Source organism: Arvicanthis niloticus, chromosome 23 (genome assembly GCF_011762505.2).
Source record: "Arvicanthis niloticus isolate mArvNil1 chromosome 23, mArvNil1.pat.X, whole genome shotgun sequence".
Taxonomy (NCBI): Eukaryota; Metazoa; Chordata; class Mammalia; order Rodentia; family Muridae; genus Arvicanthis; species Arvicanthis niloticus.
Window position 1 is genome coordinate 36707865 of NC_133430.1, and position 24931 is coordinate 36732795.

General features: G+C 40.0%; 1 protein-coding gene and 1 long non-coding RNA gene across 5 annotated transcripts in view; one reads left to right on the forward strand and one right to left on the reverse strand.

Annotated features, from left to right (window-relative positions):
- The window catches only part of Rad51b (RAD51 paralog B), a 494355-nt gene that overhangs the window by 242851 nt on the left and 226573 nt on the right, over nt 1-24931 (reverse strand). The gene's annotated exons all lie outside the window — the stretch shown is intronic.
- On the forward strand, nt 247-24327 carry LOC143437052 (uncharacterized). Its single transcript, XR_013106752.1, has 3 exons — nt 247-418; nt 586-707; nt 23761-24327. It is a non-coding gene; the product is annotated as an uncharacterized LOC143437052 (long non-coding RNA).

The following is a 24931-nucleotide window of genomic DNA, read 5'->3' on the forward strand; positions in this document are numbered from 1 at the left end:
AGCAACATAATAATAGAGAAATAGCATTAAAACATACAAATCGATGTTTTAAATCTTTCCCCAATCAATAGATTCTTTATTTATAGATATTTAGTAAAACTGCTGAGCCTTGGGTTCACATTTGAGTAAATAAGAAAAATTCCCTAGTTAGAGTCTTCAACTCAAGAAAGCATTGTTTTATGCTATCCAACAATCTAATGCTCTTTCTAACATGACCATGAACCTATTTTGCCTTCTAGATACCTTATCTTTAGACACATCACATAATCGAGCCGTCTTTGTTTCTTCCAAACTTGCATCCTGACAGAAGCCACAGATATTCAACAAAACTCAAGAAGGCATCCCAAGAAACAAAACATGGGCCGTGATGTCAGTTAATCCAGAAAAGCACAAGCTCAAGGCCTGCTGGGATGACAAAGTAAGTTCAAGACCAATGTGCACAACTTAGAAAAACCTTGTCTCAAAATTAACAAACAAACAAACATCAAATTTCAAACTAAAAGAAATATTTAATCATAAACCCTCAGTGAATAAAAAGTAGAGATGAGAAATAAAAATTATGAGTGGTAATCTAATTTTTTTAAGGGAGTGAGCTCTACCTAGAGATCTGAAAGGAGGAACAGGAGTTGGAATGCAGAGGAAGAACAGGGAAGACACGAAAAGGAAGGAACCTGTGCGGAGGCGATGTGACTTAGCAAAGAGCGAAGGTAAGGCCATGCAGGACTGAGTACACGATGTGGTGATGCCTATACTGAACCATATGAGTGCAATTGGAAGTCAATGAAAGACTTCAAATGAGAAAATGATAGAAAACTACCAGGTAGACTGCTAAGATGAAAAGGACCGAACACTACACTCCAAGCCATAGTGGTTCATGAAATGAGCTTGGATGACTGTGACAAGCATTAAAAAAAAAAAAAAAAAAAAGAAATCTAAAACAATATCACAATGAATTATATAGAGCAAAGGCATAAATAGTTTCGAGAATGTTTTGCTTTAGTCTTATAGGTACACAGGAACACATGAATAGTACCAGCACACATCCAAATGCAGTTTTTACTGTGGCTCACAGTGACTAAGTTTGAAACTTACTATAAGAGGGAAGCAAACAGCAGGAATTGGGAGGCCGGTTAGAAGGTACTGAAAATAGAGTCAGCACTTCATGGAGGGAGGCATGTGAAGAAACTTGATGGTTTCATCTGAGCTGAATGGGAGGGATCCCTGTGATGACTCAGGATTAGATTTCCATCAATCATTAACTTAAAAAATGAATGAATGGGCATAGGAACAAACCAGTAATGATGAGGGCATGGCAACTCTAGGTAAAATTAGAGGTTTCTTTAAAATTACAGAAAACACACACACACACACACACACACATCTTAACAAGTTAAAATTGTAGGCATTCACTTTACCCCTTAGTTTCTCCAGCTTTGTCCAGGACCCCAACCTTATACCCACAGGGCACAGGGGATACAAGCCTGCCAAAAATAATTATGTGCTGAATAAACTAATAAGTGGGGCAAATTAAAATGAAAACATACTGAGACTGAGAGGGAAATGAAGTGTTCTATATTTTTTAAATTAAGAAAAGTAATCAAGTTAGAATAGTTTTGTTTCCTTTGAAGTTGTAACCAAAAGTCACATTTTACAAAGCTGAAAAGGGGCATCATCTCTGTTACAGTCTCACAACCAAGCATTGTGCCTCCCTTGCTGTGAAGTACTTGTGCTCCAAAATCATCTTTGTCACACCGTTGGCTCCCATTCACTCTCTTCTTACAGTTTTGCAAGAGACTCAAAGTCATAAGTTCGCAATTGTAAACACTGTCGTTGGTAAAGGGCACATACAGTCTTGCTTAAGATAAAAGATATGATATGTGGAGGATATCCAAGAAACTTGAAGCTACAACGTAGCAGCAGAGACCGAAGTAATCCGTTCCTTACCTTCTGGTCTGCAGTTTGTCTGGGGCTCTTTGATTACACCTGACTTACATCATTCTGTTGCTGATCTTAATCTATATCAGTCGTCCATTCAATGTTCACTCCCTCAAGGGCAGTAACCATGTCTTCTCCCATTACTGTAATGTCCATAATGCTGAACAGTCCTCAACACAGCGGACACTGTGTAGTTCTTGACTAATGGAACAGTAGGATGCAGACAGAGATGTCCTGATTTCAAGGACTAACAATAACCCTAGACTTTGCTCTCTCCATCAAGCCATGCCAATCCTGAACACATTTTGTCCCTAGCTATCCTTGTCTTTCATTACAGAAGCACAACTGCCTCTTTCCAAACTGAAAAGCATTTTCCACTGTAAGTTATACTCGCAGCTGGGATGCTGAAATGTTCCTCCAGCAAAGATTTCTATCTGTGCTGCAAAAGGGGAAAGTGTAGTGCATGTGCTTAATTCTTTAAACAAATCCAGAAACTCTGTTCCTTGGGCCTAGACAGCCCTCTTAGCTGGCTTGTTTGTTTAATGTCCCACTGTTATTTTCCCTTGAGCTCCTGCTGGTAAGCAGTCCAGTGAGTGTGATCAGACTGGGACACACTAGTGCTGGCATAGTGGGCGTGATCTCTATTATTCTAACAGCCAACATGCCATCCTACACAAAAAGAGCATTGAAAGAGGTGGATACCGTGGAGAGGAAGCAGAGGTTAAGAAGCAGCCTAAACAAACACGTTACTCAGAACAGCTCATTTCCCAGCACTCTTGCTTCATCTTGGCTTGGTTAGGCAGACTGCAGGCAAAGGGTAAGCGTATCACCTTTTACTGTGGTTGATTGTCCATTTTAACTTTTAGATATCATAGAAAAGCCAGGTTGCTGTGTCAGACAGCCGTCACTGAACACTTGTGGTAATCCTTCTGGAAGAAATATTAACTACTTTTAAGAGAATTCCAAGTTCACTGTCAAGTCTCTTAGCCCTTCCTCAGAGCACTTCTGAGAAACCAAATATGAATGTTTCCCATCTATTGATGAGGAAACAAGAGAAATGTGCAGTTTTGCCCCCAATCCAACCATTTGGATGCTGCTTAGAAAATATAGCCTTGGTCCTCTATATGGATGCCCCTTGTTGCTGAGGAAATTCAACACCCCCCCTCCCAAAAGATGAAAATATAAGGTAGTATGGAGTGTTTCCTTAATAGGCCAAATAAAGCAGTGCATGGAACAGCACTGACATCCAAGTAAAAGGCCAAGGGAAATACAACGATGGAAGTAGGGCTGGAATGTTGTCGTGAAGGAGATGAGGGAAGAATGGGAGGCTGAGGGAACAATATTATATAACCAGGCAACACAGGTACAAGCATGTTGTGTTCAGGTGACCACGTGGAGCCTGTGCAGATGGAACGGAAGATCCATCTGGGATTACTGAGTTAAACTCCACAAGAATGAAAACCACAACAAAGTTAGCCCCAAGCCAAGGCAATGGGGGCACAAGCCTTTAATCTCAGCTTTAGAAAGATAGAAGTAGGAGGGTCGCAGTGAGTTTAAGGCCAGCCTGGTCTACAAAGCTAGTTCCAGGATAGCTAAAAAAAAAAATAGTAATAATTTTGTTATGAAGCTGAAAATATATAAATGTGAAGATATAAACTGCCCCTAAGCTATCTGAGTAAAAACTCTCCTCTAATATTCATTCATAAAATGTTCCTATCTAAACTTCCGATTATAGCCCTCTTTGATCAAAAACAAATCTTTTGTTTTTAATTCTTACAAAACTATGTATCTATAAAAACAGATATCAGGGAGAGAGAGAGAGAGAGAAAGAGGAGAGAGAGAGGGAGGGAGGGAGAGAAAGAGAGAGAGAGAGAGAGAGAGACCGACAGACAGACAGACAGACAGTAAAGACCCATTCAAAGCAACTGATGGAGAGAAATGGCTTAGTAATTTTTGTTTATTTCTTTTGTAATAGCAACAACATAAAGATTACAGATTGGTCACTCAATTACAGCATAGAAAATGTTGCTTTCAGAGAGGCCACTAGGTACCATTCAACATTTTTTTGCAAGTCAACCTCAAGTCCTTTCTTTTCACAATGACAGAGGAAGGAGTATCCAAAAAGACTCCATGAAACACTCCTCAGGAGCAGTACTTCTTGCTGTGACCTGGTTATGATTCCTAAATAAAAGGACACAGCAGCCGACACTTACGATTAACCATGGCATAGCATTTCAAACTATGAACAACTGGAGAGTTACTGGGCCAACAGAACTCATATATTTGTTCAACATATGACCTTGGCTTTGTCTGGCCTGTAGGTGACCTGAATTGAAGAGAAATGTCTGGCTTAAAAATTAACTGGGTGTCTGAAATCCTATGTCACATGGCTGGAAGTCAGTAATGTTGCAATTTCTGGAACCTCCAATCCTGTCAATGGGATTGGAAGGTGTACAGATGAATTTAAAGAGAACATTGAAAAAAACTAGCTAAGTGGTTAGTCTCAGACAGCTCTTGAATAATTCCCAAACATTTGGAGCCAGTCTAAGTGAACCACGATTACACAACCAAGGTAATTTTACTCCCTGCCATGGGCAAATGCCCTCTAGATTATAGTGGTAAACAGCTCATGGTGATTAATGAAATAGACTCTTTCTCTGCCCTCTAGTGAGGGTAAAACTCTAAAGGAGAGCACATGCAAAAAAGTGTCAACCACTGATGTACAGGCAAAGATCTAAGTTTTCCCTGAGTTTGAGAAATTACTTCTGAATATGACTTAGGCTTTCAAAAGAGACCACAAAGGACAAGATAAAAGGGACTTCCATCATTCTTTCCTTAGAAAGTGTTCTCTAGTTAGTATCTTTCCCATGTCCTTATGGGATGAACACTGAAGGCAGAGCCTTACTTTTCTCTTTCTGGGTGATAAAGAAATAACACTTAGTATTTACTTTCTTATCACAGGGATGAAATATCTTTTATTGGATTGTCCATTAAACAATTTGATCTTGTAGTGGCTTCAAATGCCTCTCATAGAAGCTCAAGTTTCTATAAAGCAGATCCATGGCCTCTCTAGGAGCAGGATCCAAGCATAGATATTTAATTTTTGTCTGTTTAGACCTAGTTCATATACCTTGACACTATACCAGGTGGGTTTCCAAGTATGGGTACACAGTTTCTGGTCTGAGCAGTTGGTATTTTACTCACACACCTGCCAACAATCCACTGGATTTTTCTACAAAAGATCTACAACATGTACTTAGCACAAATAAGTCTTTCTGCATTTACAGTATCCTTTGAAAACAAGTATACTGGCTTTTAAGAGTCCTGAAGCAGGCTGGAGAAATGGCTCAGTGGATAAAGTACTTACAGCTCAGGCATGAGGGCCAGGGTTCCAATCTTGAGAAGCCACATGAGGCTAGGCAGTGACCTGTCTGTGATCCTAACCTTCGAGTGTTTCTCTCTTGCTAGATTATCTAGACTTAGAGATCTCTGGGGTTAGCAACAGATCCTGCCTTGACAGAGAAAGTAGATGGCAGTCAAGGAAGACACCTGATATCTTTGGGTATGTTAAGTGTGAGCATATATACAAATATGTATACATGCCACACATACATCCATATTTGGTATTTTACTCAAAAAAAAATACCTGAAGCAATATGGCATTAACTAGTGATGAGTATTTACATAATTAATATTGAGAACTAATGAGATACATTGTTCTGAGGAGTGGGAGCTTGTTTGAATCTTCCATTTCACAATTACTAATGAACTCTATAAAACCAACCACACGAAGAACTTAAGACTCATCAGCTATTACTTAAGTCAATGGGATAACATACTACCTTCTAAAGAGATTGTGATGTATGATCTTAAACAGTACTGAGCACAGGGACGGTTCTAAATAAATACTTGTTCAATTAAGTCAATTATACACAAGGAATAAAACTGCCTTTGTAAAAATGGTCAACAGGATTTTAATCTGATATCCGAGAGCAAAGGACACATTGGAAACAGAAGACTCTGATAATGACAGATTATGTGAATGAATAAGCTTGCTAATTGACTAATTAATGCAAGAAAAACAACTGTATAAAAATACTAGGATAAGCTGTCTAGGTCCATAGACAGTGTTTCTGTATATACCTTCCAAAGAAGAGCTGAAAATCTCAGGCAGGGCCAAGAAATCTGTCTCTCAGTCTGGATTCCATATGCAGAAGAGGTGAACTAGGCCAGACTTCGGATGTGTGAACTGTGTTTACTTTCCTTTGAGCCTCAGGGTCACTGCCCAGGAAGACCACTGAGTCTTTCTGTTGAATTAAACTACTCTGAACAAATGTTCTGCTTTCTAGCTTTACAAAATGCATAAGTACCTTTCATAAAAATGTATCAATTCTTAGTGAGAAAAGCAAACCTGAAATTGAACATCACTGTAGTTTAAAAATCTAAATCTAGATTTAGGGATATAAGAGAGGGAATAGATGATTTTTTTTTTCTGTAAGGAATAAACAACAAATCATATCGTTCTGCTTAACATTTTATCTTGAGACTAACATCTTCTTGTAAAACTTCATAAAACAGGTATTAAACTATCAATTAATAGAAAAATAGATGGAATATGTGTTTCATTCATTGACCCATAAATGCCGCTGGAGAATCAATATTTTAGTTTGTTTCTCTTAAGCACTGAAACAAATGGCAATAAATATTTGGTTTGATACTCTTTCAAAAAAGAAGAGATAAAATCCTTTATAAGAAATCTACACTGGATAAAATGAGCAAAATTACCAGTTTTCAATCATAATCTTTTGAGAACTTATTGAACTACCTCTGGGAACAGAAGAATGGTAAAATATGCTTCTTATCTTCTGAAGGGTATAGTCTAGGCATAAGTTCTGACCTGATACTTAGTCAACCAAATACTTAAGCTGTGTGAAATTTACTATGTATGTATTCCATTATGACAAAACACCCTGAGAACTGGGGATGTAGCTCAGTGGTATACACCCAGCACCATATAAACAAAAATTAAATTAGCTAATTAGGACAAGTAAGGTAAAATGTGACGCAAGAGAGGTAGAGAACAAGGACAAAGAGTTCTGTCTGGTGACATCTCACTAGAGCTGTGGGCACACAAGCTTCACCAAACAGAAGGAACAAAAAGTGCCACAACAGAGGGAAAGTCACCAGAATGGTGGGTGGAATATGGGTGTGTGTGTGTTTGAGCGTGTGTAAGAAACAACAAGGGGAGGGAGGGGGTGATAAGAAACCACATGTCTGACGAGGAGGCACAAGGATCAGGGTGGCAGAAGTTGATACTAGAGAACTGGGCCAAGAAAACCTTACAAAGCAAACTGGTGACTTTGGATTCTAGCCTTCATAGAAGAACTTTGTTTTTTTCTAGGTAGACAACTCAAACCATCTTTCTAGATGACAGCAACATCACCCCTTGATTCTAGTAGCTTGCACAAGCCTATTGCTGGAAAGATTGTCAAGAGTAAAAACTCTGTTTTTCTGAAGCCAGCAACTCAACGCATCACGCTATCAACACAACAACTGAAGTAATAACTAGCAAATAGGAAAGTAGATCTATGGACAGGCCTAATATCGTTGCCTTTAACAGTGTTTTTGGGTGATATTTCTTTATAAAACTCTTACAGGGGAGAAGAAAGGGGAGTGGGGGGGGGGCAATAATTACCACCTATAGCTTTTCTTTTCTAATTTTCTGGAGCATATACCATCCAATGGGACCAAAGTTCTCTGAAGAAATAGGAGAAAGGAAAACATCTTAGAAAATCCTGCTATAAAATAATGTCCATCATGTAATGAGAAGGGAAAATGGGAGAAACAATACAGACCACACAAGCCCATCCCTTATTAAGAAAATGAAGGGTACAACATTGACATAGCCATTGAAAGTACTTAAAGGACTATACCCACATGCAAATTAACAACAATTGTGTTGAAAATTATGAAAGACTTTTCTCTTTCTCCATAACATATTTCTTAATAAGAGTGGAATTTTATGATTATGCATTACTTTCACAAACAGGAAAGCATAGAAAAGGTCACCTTAATTTAAATAAAATCTCTTGATGGTGTCCTGTAATCACAAAGGCTGTGGGAAGCCAGATAAATGAACTAAGCGGTTCCATGTGACAATCACCACTAACAAGCAGGTTTCATGTATTTCTATGTGGTCCAGAAGACATATCCAAGCATAGGCTTTAGTTTAGCAGGCAAGGCTCATCTACTGTGCCTTCTGCCATCTCAATAGCTTACCCCAGGACACAATGCATGCCCTTGATAAGACTATATTTTCTCCTCAGCTTTAAGCATGATCATTTAATGCTGGTGAATCTATACTGGTAGCAAATCTTAAGTGACTGTCTTTGCTAACAATAAGTCTACATGTGGAGCTGCAAGGACTTCAGTCTCCTGAAAGGGCACCAGGGACAAACTGCAAACACAAGAGCTTCAAGTACTCTGCAGGCAGGTTGTTCCATTTGCCTCACATAAACTCTGAATTTAAGGTAAAACCAAACCTGCTGGCAATGTCAAATTATGTGACTAGTCTACACACCTTTCAATGTGTGCTCTCCACTTTGTTTCTGATGATTCTAAGCAGAGCATTGGTCTCATGATGTAGCCAAGGCTAGACACTACCTGCTCTTCCTGCTTTTCATCTTTGAAGACAGATTGGGAAAAAGGCAAGAAAATACAGAAGGAATGTATCCCAAGTCAGAAAATTTAGAGGGGAAATAAATTTTACAAATAAAAAGGAGACCAAACAAATAACTACTCGCATTCCTACCACCATATGTAACATCGCACTTATGTGGATGTGTTGGCTTCCAATATTTCCAATGATTCTCTGTAGCCTATTAGAGCTGTTTCAAGATGAGTCACTTTCATGGCTAATCAGGGCTAAATGGCAAGAATATTTCTCACTGCACCTGGAAATCCCTTCCCTTCTGACTTACCTGTCTTTCAAAATTCTTGGACATTTAAAAATGTGCAAGTATTATAAAGAAGAAAATTTTTAGATATAGCTTCTCAAATGTTCTACTTTAAAAAAAAATTATTTGATTTATTTTATCTATATGAGTGTTTTTGAGCACATGGATGTCTGCACATTATGTGCATGCTTGGTGCCTGCAGAGGTCAGAAGAAGGCATCAATCCCTGAAAAACTAGAGTTCCGGCAGTTGTGAGCCACCATGTGGGTACTAAGAACTGAAGCCAGGTCTTCTACAAGAGCAGCCAGTGATCTCATCCACTGATCGAGCTCTCCAGCCATAGAATCAAACTAAACTTGAAATCATACATGATCATTATAAACTGGAGTAAGAAAAAGTGAAAGAGAGAAAAGAAATATGGATCCAGAAGAGAAAGGCTGAGCCAACCAACAGCCATTTGTCAGAGGTTGCTAGTTGCTCACAAAACCTGTTTTGTCTTCTTCCTGGACACAAAGACAGGCTATAGTTTCTAGCCCCAGTAGTTCAATATGGTCCTGTAACTCCTAGGCAATGTGATGTGAGCAGAAAGGGTGTGAGATAGTTCCCCCACAAACTCACACATGCTCTTCCTTCAGGATCTTCCTTTACATGCTTTCTATGTAACTATGGAGGTTGTTTTTAAGGCAGAGAAGTCGTAAGATGAGAGACACATTCTGAGAACTACTGCCTAGAGATGAGTCTCCCAATAACCATGACTGTTTGACTCAACTTTACTCAAGTAAGAAATAACTTTGTATGTACTAAGGTATTCAGATTTAGAGGTATGTATCACAAAGGCAAAGGTTGCAGGCTCTGTGATGGATGGCAAATGGCTCAGGCATATGGGAAAGGCCATATTCTATACAGTCTTGGATAAAGACATCCCCATGAGTCTAGGGTTGTACCTGTTGGCCAAGCTTTGCTAGGCCTGTCAGTGAACTCACTTACTCTACCTGATTTCACTAGGTGAAGACATATATCAACGGACTGACATACAGAATCTCATACATGTTAGAAAACAGGTCATGAAAAGACTACCACAACACAAATGTTCACTTGAGCTTGGAGAAGATTTTGATAGTATTTTATTGGTGGTCCATAGATAAAAAAAATTATGGCATATAATTTTGTGTGAAGAAAGGGAATGAAGAAAGGAGGAAGAAAGGAAGGGGGAAAGGAAGAAAAAGGGAAGAGGGGGCAAAAAGAGGGAATGAGAGAAGGAGAGAAAGTAAAACTAACATGTATCAAGTCTCAAATGTTACAGAAGCTTTCACACACATGCTGTTACTTAATCTTCACAATAAACCTATGTCGTTATCACCTTCCTCTATATTCTTAAAAGAGGCAGCTAAGGTTAATAAATTAAATGATCAAAGTTATTTATCTGAAAAGTAGCAGGACAGCATTAAACCCTAATCTAGCTAGCTCACAGTTTACACCAGCGATAACTTGCTATCTGGATATTTGCATACATCCCAAGAAAGCTATGAAAGTTTTCCTGACCTCAACACACTTCCTGAATGTTCCCAGTGCTGACTGCCCTGTGCCTTACTTCTGTAAAGGTAGTCACTAAGAAACACTAAGAAACAAAGCCTGCTTGCCCCTGAAGACGAGCTCTTCCAGTGCACGTAGGGAAGACACCTGAGAACTGTTTTTGTAGAACAGGTCCCTTTTACCTTTTGGCACACAGTGAGAAGATTAAAGATGTCTCTATCTTTTACTACACACACACACACACACACACACACACACACACACACTCCCACTCCCCCTAGCACGTGTAATTTAGCCACTTTCATTGAGTCACCTGGCTTTCTACCTATTAGAAAAACAAAACAAAAACCGGTGTATGTTCAGAGGACATACTGAAAACAAATCAGATTGGATTGGATAGAATATTAAAACATTTACAGTACTTACATATTCTCTGCTCAAGCAAATCTTGTGACCCTTAACTCTGTAAGCATATTTGTCTATCATATGTTAAATCATTCACTACATTTTAAAGTTGGTGTAAACTCATAGGTAACAACTGAAAGGCACACAGCAGACAAAGTTGTAAAAGGTCAGTTGTCTGTGCACCCCATCACTAGTGATTTAGCTTTGGAAATATTCTCTCTTTAAAGAACCTGTAAATTGAAAACATGAGATGGCCAGAACAGTGGTTGTACAGAAGGCCACCATCCCCTGGGAACACAGGGGACCACACATCAGATGTGTGGCTTCTCATTACCTTTTCACCCCAGCCACCATATTATCATGGCAAAGTACTTCATGGTGCTCTAGGGCTTGGCAATCTATAATACACACATAATTATATTCCTTTGGATGGGATTGGGTCTAAGAGGGAAAAAAAAAAAAACCACACAGGTACTGCTTAAAAGTCAATTGCATTTAGTAGCCATATAAGACTGAAGAACAGGATGCCCAACTTCTACTCAGTTTTTCCAGTGACTCACTATGTAATTCTGAGGACCCAGCCCTTTGATCTTCAGTTCCTAGCCTATAACCAAAGCATTTTAAATTGTGCACCCACTCCTTTTGTAGGTACCCCTCTCCAGCTTCTCTTGCCCTCAAATGAAAGCATCTATAGACATGGAAAATTGTTGCTGGATGATTTCCTATAACTCCCTTTCTAGTATTTCAACTGCTCTCCTCTTACATCCGAGGGACACTGGAGCGAGATCACTACTGTGTTCAGCACAATTGAAGCCACAGGCTTAAGATTTCACTGTTGAAGGGGCAGGCTAAGAAGAAACAAGTCCGGCTTTAACACCATGAATATCTCCAATTACCAAATGTGGGCTGAAAGAATACAAACCACTAGGAGAGATAGAAAGGTCCTTGGTGTTCTTCAAAGCCTCCCTGTAGGGTTGGGAGTTCTTCTTTGAGCTCCCAAAACAGTCTGGGCAGCCTGCACACCTGGAGTGCATTAGTGGGCCTTGGACTCAAGGTGAAACCGGGTACATTTCACCTAGATGATTCCCACAATCCATTCTCATAAAAAGCTCACAGTAATTTCTCAGCTAGGGAACATGGCATGCTATTCATAGAGTGTTGAACCCAGGGATTACCTCCCCAAATCCTGGATAAATCCCACTGTTCGTCTGTATAAACACACTTTCATGTTGATTATCTTGGCTCAAGGAGATGTTCATTTTGCTTGCTGTGGCACCGGGTCAAAACTGAAACCCACCCTCAAATCCAGTCGTTCCCATACCTCTCCAGAGAGGCCTTTTTTTCTCTTTCAGCAGCAGTGTTCTCACCCAAGGGCAAAACAATGGCGTCTCTGCTGTCTGCTCTCCTTTCCTTACTTGCCTTGTTAAGGGGTGTTAGTGTTTCTTACCCTGCCATTTCCCCACTACATGCCACAACCTGTATGAAGAAGTCTCACTGTGGTCACTGGCAAGCTCCTACGTTCCATGGTGGCCAGCATGGATGCCTAGTCTAGAACAATTCGGCTCCCACATGCTTCATCTGTGCCCTGTGATGAAGTTTGACTCAGTGGAAGCCTCACCAACCTCCATGGTGGTTATCTAGGCACTTGCTCACAAACCTGTGGCTCTGCAGGGCTAGAGAAAAAATAGAGCATAGGGGCCACAGCCTTCAGAGCCCCTATTCTGGTCTCGTGCTCCAGCTCTGCAGTTCACTGCCTGTGATACCCTGCAAATATCACAGTGTATGTGAGTGTGTGTGATAGCTTTGGTTAACTTGGCACACACATCTGAGAAGAGGAACCTCAGCTGAGAAAGCGCCTCCATAAAACTGGTCTGTAAGCAAACCTGTGGAGCTTTTCTTCTTTTTTTTTGGTTAATGATTGAGGTGAAGCCCAGGGCGGGCGGTCCTGCATGATATAAGAAAACAGGCTGAGCAAGTACGGGAACAAGCCAGCAAGCAGCGTTTCTCCATGGTCTCTGCTTTAGTCCTGCTTGCAGGCTTCTCTGCCTTTAGTTTCTGCCCTAACTTCTCTCAGTGACAGACTACAACTGTAAAGTGAAATAAACCCTTTCCTCCCCAAGTAGCTTTTGGTTACGGTTTTTATCAGAGCAATAGAAACTCTAAGACAATGATCTTATTGTCTTCTGAGTTCACTGAAGTGTAAAGGTCTCAGGAGCACCAGGTGTGGTAGCACACACCTTTAATTCCAGGACTATGGAGGCAGAGGCAGGTGGAAGCCTGTGAGGTTGAGGTCAGCCTGGTCTACACAGTGAGTTCCAGGACAGCCAATAGAACATAATACAAAGACCCTGTCAAAACAAAACAAAACAAAACAAAAGCTCCAGGAGCATGGTGAGGGTTATAGTGACCCTTCCTTCCTTCCTGATCAAATTCAAGCCCTTGCTTCCCTCAGTTAGGGAAATAGCCTTTGGCTATTTTCCAACCCCCTCCTCTAACAGTGGTCAAGATGACTTCATTTTCCCAAATCACAATCACCTAGGGCAAACTGAGTCACAACAGAGAAAGCTACAAGAGCAACAATGTGGGTAAAACATTGCACCATATTGAAGAGAAAATAAAGAAGCTGGTGCTGCCTATGGTCCATACATCCCATCAGCCTTAACACCCTCAGATACAGCTATGGCTCAGGCTCTGTGGACAGAGGAGTACTTAAGGTGGTTAACAGTCTATGTATTGACCTATTACCTCAAAGGAAGAAGTAAAATAAATACATCTGCCTCAAACTAATGACCTCAGCTACAAATACTTTGAATGCCATTGATAAAGAAGAGAAAGCAAATTTAAAATATTTCTTTTTTAGTTTGGTGCATAAAATGTATCTTAGATGGGAAAGTGTTGCCAAAATGGGGAACACTAGCAGAGTCTCACGCTTAAAACAAGCCTGGAGTCTAGGGCTAGATAAACAAACAAACAAACAAACAACACAATCTACTACATATCACTTACAGGAAGGAACTCACATACCAACAAGCAGTAATTTAATTGGAAAAGGAATGTGTAATATACCCCAAAGCAGCTCCTGGATCTTTAGAGGTCTAATAAATACAGGAAGCATCTTAGGGTACTTTGCAGGAAGGTGGTACTGATTTTGTCTGTTCTATGTCAAGATGCCAACAGGCACACACCTCCCACAACCCAGTGTTGTCAAGCCCTTGAGCAATCGACATGATCCAGACCAGAGCAGCAGTCTTATCTACAGCTCTCTGTCAAAGTATTTTTTACTCAGCCTCTTCAGTGTCACTGAAAGCTCTGCCCTAGTTCTGGCCTCAAGGAATTCTGCGTTGCCTGAAAAAGTGAGAGAAGATGAGTTGTAGTTTTTAATAACCTCATCCAGGAGCCACATGAAAACAGGTGTCGGAACTGACGCAGTCGGCCGAGGGTCTTGGAAGAATACCCTTCTCTCTTTGTTTACCTTACTTTTTTTACCAACCTGCAACAAGCCAGCTATCAGCCAGCACCAGGAAGTCACACTGTCCAAATCAGCCTAAATATTCCTTTGTTAACTTAATGTAACAAGAAAAAATTGAAAAGATCCTACCACCAAACTTTCTAAACAGAAAAACTCGAGAGGGGATATGGTTCAGTTCAACAGTCTAATCACACACAGTCCAGTTACTTGAACAACCAAAGACTTCATCCAGTCTCCAGTGGGTATTCTCAAATAGCTAACCACCGTCTTTGTTCATGAAACTGGCCACCAGAACAAACACAACTACAAAAGAAAGTATGCCCAGCACACTGCAAAGTTGGAAGCACCAAACCTTCTCAAGCATATTAACCTTCGATTATGAGTAGCAGGTACATGTAATTAGTGCATAGTGCAGTGTGCATAGTGGGTGGGTAGGACTTACGCTGTTTTAAGAAACAATTACCATTAATTGAGTTACTAGGAAGCAGTCATTTAAAACTAGCATTGTGATAAATGAGCCCGGGGCGAGATATTTTATAAAATGCTACATCTAATTCATCATGAGATGTTTAAGTTCTGAAAAGGAAAATGGGTTTTACGTTTCTATCTGCTCTTATTACATAGCCTCAGGGCAGGCAGGAGAATGTTTGGAAGATGACAACTCTAGTTACTGCAAACATGCAAAATGTAGCAAGGACATCAGGAACATTAGGAAAAGGGCATGAGGAAGATGGTCCTCACAAGAGAGGCTCAACTCAACCATCAATAAACAGAACAGTGTAATGATTAGTCAAAGGCTGAAAGGTCTGAACCATATAAACAAACATAAGGATTAAAAGACCTGGGTTTTTTGGGGGGTTGTTTCATTTTGGGGTTTTGAAAAGGGTTTTACTGTGTTGTCCAGGCTGGCCTAGAACTTCTATGTAACTCAGGCTGGCTTCATACTCCTGCTGCCTGCCTCCTTAGTGCTGGGTTACAGGGGATTTCCATGGCACCTGACTATAAGACTTTCGTTATTTGGTTTTCTTTGTGTGATTGTTTATATATGTTGCCAGGAACTTAACTTTTTAAAAGTGTGCTTGCCCTCTCTTTCCATTTCTCCTTTTCTCTCTTCACCTCACCCATGTCCTACTCAATTTACATGGCTTGGAGAAGGAAGCTTCATGATGCCAAAATTAAAAACAATCTTCTATATGTTCTTCTTGGAAATGAACCTGATTGAGGGTTTTTTTTCTCATGAGAGAAAAGATGGCCACATATGACTACATCCTTGTCTTTTATAAAATAGGCTGCTGAGGAAATCTATTTAAATTAGAAAGATGGGCTTTTCTGACAAGGATCCAGTGAAGTGTACATAAGTAGAGCATTCTGGGTATGGCCCAGCATTAAGGACCATGCTAATAAAACAAGAACAAAATGTCTATGTGCCTGCACATGCACAGCCACGTAGGTATGAGTGTGCACACCCATACGAGATACTTGTGACACATGTACAGACAGAGGCAGCTGTGGAAGGGCTGAACTCCTTCCTGGTACCTTGAAAATATCCTTTCTTAAGCTTAAAGGGAAAATACCACTGAGTCTATTTGTGAATAGAATTTCATGCTGTTTACCCCTGGAATTCAATGTGGCATTGAACACTTGGTGGCATCCTAGTTTGAAAGAAAAACCTTTTGCAGAAACAAATCTTAATCCTTTGTGTTACGGCTCTTGGCTTGCTGTTCTGGAACTTATACTCTGGCCGGGGGAACCTCCTTTGCTCACTCAGTGACATGTCTCAATTGAGGATGACAAACTTGATGACGATATTAGAAACAGAGTGATTTAGAACCGATATCTTAGGGGAAAAACCCATAACTCAGTCTTGCCATAGCGGGTTAATTAATATGTCCTAGACCCTTGAAATACATAGTCTTTCTGTTAACTGAAACAAGCCAGAAGCCTTCTCTGGAAGTTACCTAAGTGACTATTTTCTATTATCTGACTCCTTTCAAAGTGCTATCACTGGTTGTTTCATGACTGGTTACACTTAATACTTGGAATCTGGAAATGTGAGGTCCAGAATTTACCTTTCTGTGCTTAAAGCATCTTTACTTGAGAAGTTTTCACCATGAAATACTAACATTATAAATCCATGTGATCCGTCCTCTCTGGTGGCCAGGATCTATAGGTGCTGGTAAGTTTTAGTGGCTAATGTTTACTCAGCCTTAAGTGACACCATTGTGCTCCTCCTCACTTCCTTGTGGAGAGGTCATATGATGGTGACTGCTGCTGCCAGAGGTGAGATCACCGGCACAGCTCAGACGGAAATCTAAGCCTCTTGGTTCACTGTCACAGCACAAGGTTATTATCTGATTTCCAGAAATGATGAAGGATTTGAAAGCCAACTCTTTGAGAATAGTATTAAGACTGACGTTTCAGAATTGACTAGATCAGGACATGAATTCCAGTTCTACCTGATGTTGTACATCTCAGTTTACTTTCCAAAGCCCCAGAAGAGTGGGACACACACACACACACACACGGTATATATGGTGTGTTTTCTAAGACTCATGCTGGATAAAGTAAGCCTCCACCTTACCTCCAGAGGGTTTTCAGGATTAGATAGATTAGAAAAACTGCTCACAATCAGAGTCCAGAGAACAGAATAGTGGATTTGCATGGAGGCCGGGCACAGTGGGAGGATCAGCCCACTGCCTCAGAACCCTGGTAATTCACTAACAAAGGAGTAAACAAGCTTTACTGTCAATGACCATGGTAGAAGAGCTAGAAGAGAAATTGGCAACATCTCTACCATAGATATTACAAATTCCATTATAATTCACCTAAAAAGTGAATATTTGAAAAGTTCTACAGTCACTCGCTTGGACACTTGGGTTTTACAAATGAGAAAGTGTAGGCCCTGAGAGATTGATTCTGGTGAATTTACACAGACAGAGGCAGTAGACAGGGCTGAACCCAGGTCAGATTAGGCACACATTTCCTTCCATTATTCTGAACTTAGTAGGCATTGGTGATTCTGAGTATGTGTTAAGTTTGCCACTTCAAATGTAAACAGACAACATCATTCTAGAATTTGAATTTGGCTGGGGAATCACAGAAGAACCTAAACTACTGAGGCACTGGTGCTCTTAACAGAATGTCTAGCACTCAGTGAGAGAGAAAAGTCCTGGAGTATGTAAGCAAAGCTTATATATATAATGTATCACTTCTTAGTCGTCCTCCCCAGTCTAAGGACTGCCCTCAGCCAGCTATACTTGGGTCACACAGTGAACTCATCCCCAAAGCAGGTGGGATGACCATGGACAGGTGCACCCACTAACTCTGTATAAGCCATGCCAACAATGAATGAAATGGAAATAATCCTTCCGACACATTCAATACCTAAATTACTCTGCCTGGCTGGTGAAACTCAGATACTAGACCTCCGTGGTGTGCTACATTTTAACTGTGAACACACCCACTCTCTTCAGGGTCAGAAAATGAACCTTGAATTATTCTCTCTTCTTTAACAACAAAGATGAAAAGGAGAGTTTGGCATTATACACTTGAGACTGAAAAACAAAATAAAAACAAAAACATTATAGGGAAGAATGTGGTCTATCTATATATTTAAAGGTCAGTATTTCAACTGAACCAATTTATTGCTTTATTTTATTAAAAATGTAATCTTTCTGGGAAACGCTGATCTCTAGGATTCAAAGTATAGCCAGAAAGAGCGAGAGAACATTCTGTTCCTTTTGCATGGACAAACATTAATATTTATATAAACTTAATACTATTATTTCAAAGGAGAATAAAGCTAAAAACTTCTGTGAGGATTGTATCACCGAGTTCACTGGCTATAATGTTAAATATTCCTGTGTCATGCAGCTCAGGTCCTTGAAAAGAGGATTAATCAGCATGAGGTTTCAATTAGTTCTTTCAACTTATTCTGAGTTTAAATAGGTGGATCAGAATAGGTTTTCAGGCTTCACTGGAGAAGGTAACATTTGAGCAGAAGCTTGAAGTGGGTGAGGGAGCTGGTCATGTGCATATCAGGAGAAGAGCATTTTACTTACTAATCTTGATCCAACCAAATGCCACTTGGTCTTGGCCCCAATGGATAGTCCTATCCACATGCTGTTGGCTGCACTCCAGCATTGTTCAGTATAACTTATACTATGGCTATCCCATTTTTAAATAATGTTCATTAAAGGGCTTTAGGCACTACACCTAGGCTGCTCTTGTATTAGTCTGGAGACACTGAGGTCCGTCGAGACGATGGTTTATCTTAGTCTAAACGATACTGTTTGCTTTCCCACTGTTCTTACAACCACTTTCATCCATCACTCATAATGGAGTCTGAAATCCACCAGAAAGTAAGATTCTCCAGCACTTCATACTCTAGACATGCAGAGTATATGTAGAATATACAGAATGAAAGTAAATGGCAACAGGAAGGTCATTGGGAAGACAGGAAAAGCAGGAATTAGTCAGCAGACACGAATAATGTATGCAGTTAATGTGAAACTAGAAAGGCCATGGTGGGATAATCTGAGACTGGGCTAGTCAATGGCATAATTACAAAGATGCCCTGCAGAACACGTTTCTAGTGCCTGAGGTTTCAGTGACTATGAGTTCCCCCTCACCAACCAGTCTGCAGCCACAGATGTCAATCTAAAGACTTCTGTAGGCGTGACTTGTGTATTTTAGCCATTTGAAGGCTTTGCTCTTCCAACGCTATGCTCTTCCTTGAGTAAATATTTAATCTGTGCAGTCAACTGCTTGAGGAAAGAAGCCAGCAAATGTGAATAGTGTCTCATTTTCTGCTGCTACTCTTCCATTTGATGAGGAAGCTGAGTCCTTCCTGAGTTTCTTCTACTGAAGAGCTTATGACTGTGGATCAGTACGAAACAAAATTACTCCTAGCTCATGTGACTCTCATCCCACGGAAGGTACTTAGATCTAAGAACCTAAATCCAATGAGTAATTGTTCTGATCTTGTCATCTCTGAAATACTGATTAGAATTTTCTAGGCAAAATCTTCACCATAAGGATCAAGTCCCAGTTAGGTGTCACTACACTCAAGGACTGATATTCGGGGAAAATAAATCTTGGGTTCTAGGGCCAGGGGCACCCAGAGGCTGAATAATAAGATGACAATCATCTTTTTGTGGAGTACAACAGTATAATCCTAGTTCATCATCACAGAGTCTTCAGTGACAAAGGATTTTAAAAAAAATCTATTAATTACAAATGGCTCTAGCCATCCCTAGTTTACCCGACAAATAAGAACTAACACTATCCTTCCCTGAATTAGACTCAGATAAATATGTAAGAGTGTACATTCATTTGAATTCTTCTGTAGAGTTTTTGGCATGGAAAACTTCTCTAAGTTTGACTTCCTTGTATGCTAAATTTAAAATAATGATCTTTTGTTGACTGGGATTTTGCAAGCAGTGAACTTAAAAATGCTTTTGAAAAGTTCAAAGCTAGGTGTGATGGCACATGCCTCTCATCCTAACACCTAGGAAGCCAAGGGAAGACAGTTCAAGACCAGCATGGGTTACAGAGGAAAGAAGTGAGGCCCGCCTGAGCTATGTAATAAGATCCTGCCTCAAAAATAAACGAATAAATAAATAGTAAAATAAGACGAACAGAAAAGTGCCTGTAGCCTCCCTTCAGACTAAAACAAAGGTCTAACTTCTTGTGACCCAGGTGTCCCTGGGCTCAATAAAAAGAGTGGTTGGAGATCTGGCTCAGGAGTGAGTAAACAGATTACAATAAAGGAAGGGCAAGCTACCAGGGAGGGCAGCCAATGCAGGTTAATCATTCTCAGGATTAAGTGTCTTATTTCTCTTTCATAACATAGGCTTCACGAGCTGGAAGTGAACCCAGCCAAGTACAAAGCACCATCCATGGTTAAAAGGAAACGATACAACGGGCAAGAAGCCTGCTCCCCGTTTCCATCCCTTAAGTTGTCTCTTTAAGAGTCTTTCTTTAAACAAAATTGGGGTGGTAGGCCAGTGCAGTGGTTTGTATAGAGATGTGAATATCATGATTTCTGCCTATGTAACTTCTTACATAGCGGATGAATAAGCTCCCACAAGCTTCTGGGTTTTGTAGGGGTGCTTTCGCAAGCCTCTAAATCCTGGTCTTAGCTGTTTGCAAACAGTTACGCTGTCTTTTCATCTAGTTAAGCTTCTTATTCCCCCAAGTTAAAAAACAACAATTGTGAACTGGGCTCTGACTAATAAAGAGACAAACCCCGGCTCTCTTTCCCTTAATATATTTATATTTCTCAAAGTAATCAGCATCTGAGCCAAGAAGAACTGGACAAACACATTTGTAGTTGATTAAGAATGTAAGGACAGAAAAACTATGAACCATGGGCACCACATTTTCCTCTCAGCAACTGACAATATATTTCTTAACCTTTGCTAAGTGAGAACTCTGCTTACAGAGGGGAGGGGAGGGACAAAGTGAAATTTAAGAAGGTGCTATTCAACCGAAGACCTAACAGAACCCAGGGAAAGCAAACTGACATTGTATAATGGGGTCAGGGAGTAGATCAGTTAGTTGAGTGACTGCCCAGCAGGTAAGCAGGGGGAAAAAAAGAAAAGAGAGAGAGAGAGAGAGAGAGAGAGAGAGAGAGAGAGAGAGAGAGAGAGAGAGAGAGAGAGAGAGAGGAAGCAGAAGAGAAAAGAAAGAAGGGAGAGGAACGGTAACAATGCTGGCTGGTGGATATACACATGTATATCCACCATATACATATACACATGCTGGTGGATATACACATGTAAGTGGTTATGACAAAATGTTGAGTTTTTATGATTTCCACCAGCCTAAATTACTAATGTAAAACATAAGATGAATAATAACTCATGTCTATACCAAAGTATTTAATATTTTCATTTAAAAAATAAAATGTCTAGTGAAAATCTGTATGGTCCTGAACCTTTTTTTCTCATCAAGGAAGATTTAACTACAGAAATACCTAAGTTCCTTCCCATTCTGTCCCTGCTCTTACAAAATAAGAGAAAATGACAGATCAATAACTCAAAACCTCTTCCAGAGAAAGAAAACTTCATGTATGCTTTCAGGGCCTGTCAGAGCCCTGTTCACACAGGAAGCCAAGATTTCTGCACTTGTGGGTGGAGGTGGAGCCTGGATGCCACGCCCAGGGGCTTTTGTTCCAGGGGTCTCACCAGATGAAGTCTCTTTTATTCTGCCCGAAGTTCAAGTTTCTATTTCCCGAAACACTAGTGTAAAATTCAACAAAGCCAACACTCCCAAACATTTTGTTTGCTTCTTTTACATAGGGCTTTTATGCTCAAAAATGAGAAGACAAAAGTCTCCAGAGCCTTTTCAAACTCCAATGTGCTGTTTGTGATACATAGACTCAATCTAAGGGCCCAACACTTAGAAAGGTGATAAAAATTATGTTAAAACTGTGAGAGGAATTATGCTGTTCCCTTTACAAGACTGTTTACAAGGGAGGGTCCACTAGAATGTGAAAACGTCCACGATAAAACAGTAAGTGAAAACCACTATTTAAAGATTACATGTGAGGGGCTGAAGAGATGGCTCAGTGGTTAAGAGCACTGGCTGCTTTTCCAGGGGACCCAAGTTCATGTCACAGCACCCACACAGTGGCTCACAACCAGAGTTAGCACTAGTCCAGTGGGATTGGATGCCCTTCTCTGGCTTCCACAAGTACTACACAAGTATGCATGTGGTACACACACATGCACTAAGTAAAATATCCATACCCATTAAAATAAATAAAATCTAAAAACTACATGTGAAATATGAGCTGAACTAGGTAAAATGTTTAAATTGTATAAAATATTTATAGAAAGAAATACAACAGATGCTTTCAACAGTAGTGATTTCAGGGTGGGGCTTTAGGTGATGAATTTTTATGCAAGCTTCATTGAGATACCATTCACCTTCCAAACAATTCACCCATTTGAAGGTATTTCAACAGTTTTACAGTTATTCACAGACCTGTGCAATCATTACCAGCATCTACTTCAAACAGCTTCGTCATCTCCATAACAATTACAGGATTGCAAATATAGTCGGAAATGGAACCCGTACTTACCATGCAGGAAGCCCTAGGTTTGAGCCCTAGAACTAGGGAAGGAAGGGAGAGGAAGAAATGGGGAAAGGAGGGAAAGTGTAAGGGAGGGAGGGCCTATGTGTTCTAGCTATTGCCAATAGATCCCTTTCCCCCAGTATGAAGCAACCACCAACCTCAGTTTTGCTCAACAGATTTCTTTGATATCATAAAAACTTCTGCACTTTGTTTTCAAGGTGCATTCATGTTATACCATGTACCCATATTTCATGTCTTTCTATTGTTGAACAACATGGCATTGTATGTGTGTGCCATATTTTGTTGATTCATTCAGCATTGATGAACATTTAGGTTGTTTCAACATTTTTTGATATTTTTACACAACTTATTCAGGTATCCTAGGGCTATCCAAGAAGTGAATATGTGATTTTATTTTAAACTTTTGTTCTTCCACACTTTCTATAAGGAACGGATGGAACTATCAGTATTAGGAAAAAATTACTAATAGGGAAAACATCCCCATGTACCAGTACTTCCTCTAATCTGTCATTCTCTCCCCAGCTCAAGCCAGATACTTTGTAGTTAATTAACTAAAATGTTCTTAATGAACGCTTGCTCTGGACCCTATACTGGGCAAATTAGAGGATACAAAAAAACAGGAAATAAGGTCTTTGCTTTCAAATAAGGGATGCTGCTAAACTCAAGGGGAGCGGGTATTGCTTTCAAGGGAAAACCACCTCACAGATGCAGGAATAAAGAGCAGAGTAAATTCTAGTTGAATTGGTCCTTTTTAATTTTAACCTCTGGTACCTAAGAGTGAACAATTCTATCATCCAACACGAAACCAAGTCTTATCTGTCTGTGCTGCAACAAGGCATCATTACAGTCCTGTTAAAAAGGTTTCTTCCTGTCTCCCCATTGAAGAACCAGCCAAGGCAAGGAGATTTTAAAGACTCTTCCACCACAGCCAAGATTCTGTAGAACAGTATAATTTGTAACTTTTTTTTTTTTTGCAAACATACATTTATATACACACATATACAAATAAGATTTGTTTCGTTCAGAAAATGTTGGGCTTTAGCAAAAGGTGTTATACAGGCTAATGAAGGAGAAAAGCCACCAACAGTTTTCCCTAGTGTTAACTCTGTGAGCTACAATAAGAGCAGGTATGACAAGTTATGCCCATGAATGGATACTAGAGTGGTATGAACGTTATGAGGGTAACCAACCACTTTCTGATTGGATTTAAGGCCCACTCTACAGGAAGAAATGTATCCCTGATACTGTAAATCTGGCCACAGAACTCATGGTTGGGAAACTCATAAACCTCAGGGGTGATCTGACAATTATTTTACCAAATGATCATGTTATCAAATTGCTCTCTACATTTGTTCTCAGTTGTCAGCCCTCTTCAGAGAAGCTTCTTTATGCAATGGATGGATAGTGGCTAATGCAGAAACTCACCGTTAAAATGAAGAGAATGAATGCCAGTGGAGTCCTCAGCCACACATGGAGTGTGTATGTCATAACCTCTCCCCAAGGCTTGAGACCACCACACAAGAGAGGCAGAAAGACTGCAAGAGCCAGAGATCTGAGAGGATAGAGTGAAAGAGTCTCTTCTGGACATGGCCTGGCCTATGCTCATGAACTCACAACAGCTATGGCTGCCTGAACAAGACCAGCAGCAGATCAAGCCAATCAACATTCAAGCATGAGTGGGAGGATCTCCCTACCTCTAATTGAGGAGCTACAGAAGTTTATGGTTTCTGAAAGTAAAGATTCAGTTTCTCATGTGACTCCTAATAAGCCAACCATACCCCGGTGGATGACTCCACACACAGAGTAAATGGGCAAACCAAATTGGACTTGGTGGCTTATTTTTAAAAGAAGGATACATAAGACATTGGGAATGTATCTTAGAGGAGTTATGAGAAGGCGTACAAATACATTGTGTGCTTGAATGCATTTGCCAAAGAATAAATAAAAGTGTTGTATTTCTTGAAAAAGAAAAGGTTGGGCTGGTAGGAAAGGTACAAGCAAGCAAATGGTGGTATTGCTGGACGATGACCAAGAAGTTCACCCAGAATTTCTAGTGCAAAATACTCCAATCTGTCAAAAATAAATCCCTTAATTCAAAATGTACCTATCTCAGCTACATTGTAAGAGTCTCACATGAATGAATATCACTGTTGCCCCCTCAGGCCACCTAGGCCACAGGGAAACATAATTTACCTGCACTTGGCAACATAGAGGTTGAACATGATACACAGGATCTAACTGAGAGAAGGAGATATTTTTTTCTTTTCTTTTACTCTGGCCCACAGTTCTTCCTTTTTTCTTTTCTGAGAAAGAGTCTCCCTGTTAAAGACCACCAAGCCTTTTGCCACTTTCTCTGGCTGGGACTTAGCTTTTCTAAACATGAAATTCTAATTTAAATGTATCTAAAGGTTCTAAAGAATAATATAATAAATATCCCTTTACATAAGACACAAAACATTAAGGTTTTATATCTTAAGTAATAGATAAACAGACAAATCAAATGACACAATTTTAGTAGCCAGTAATAGAA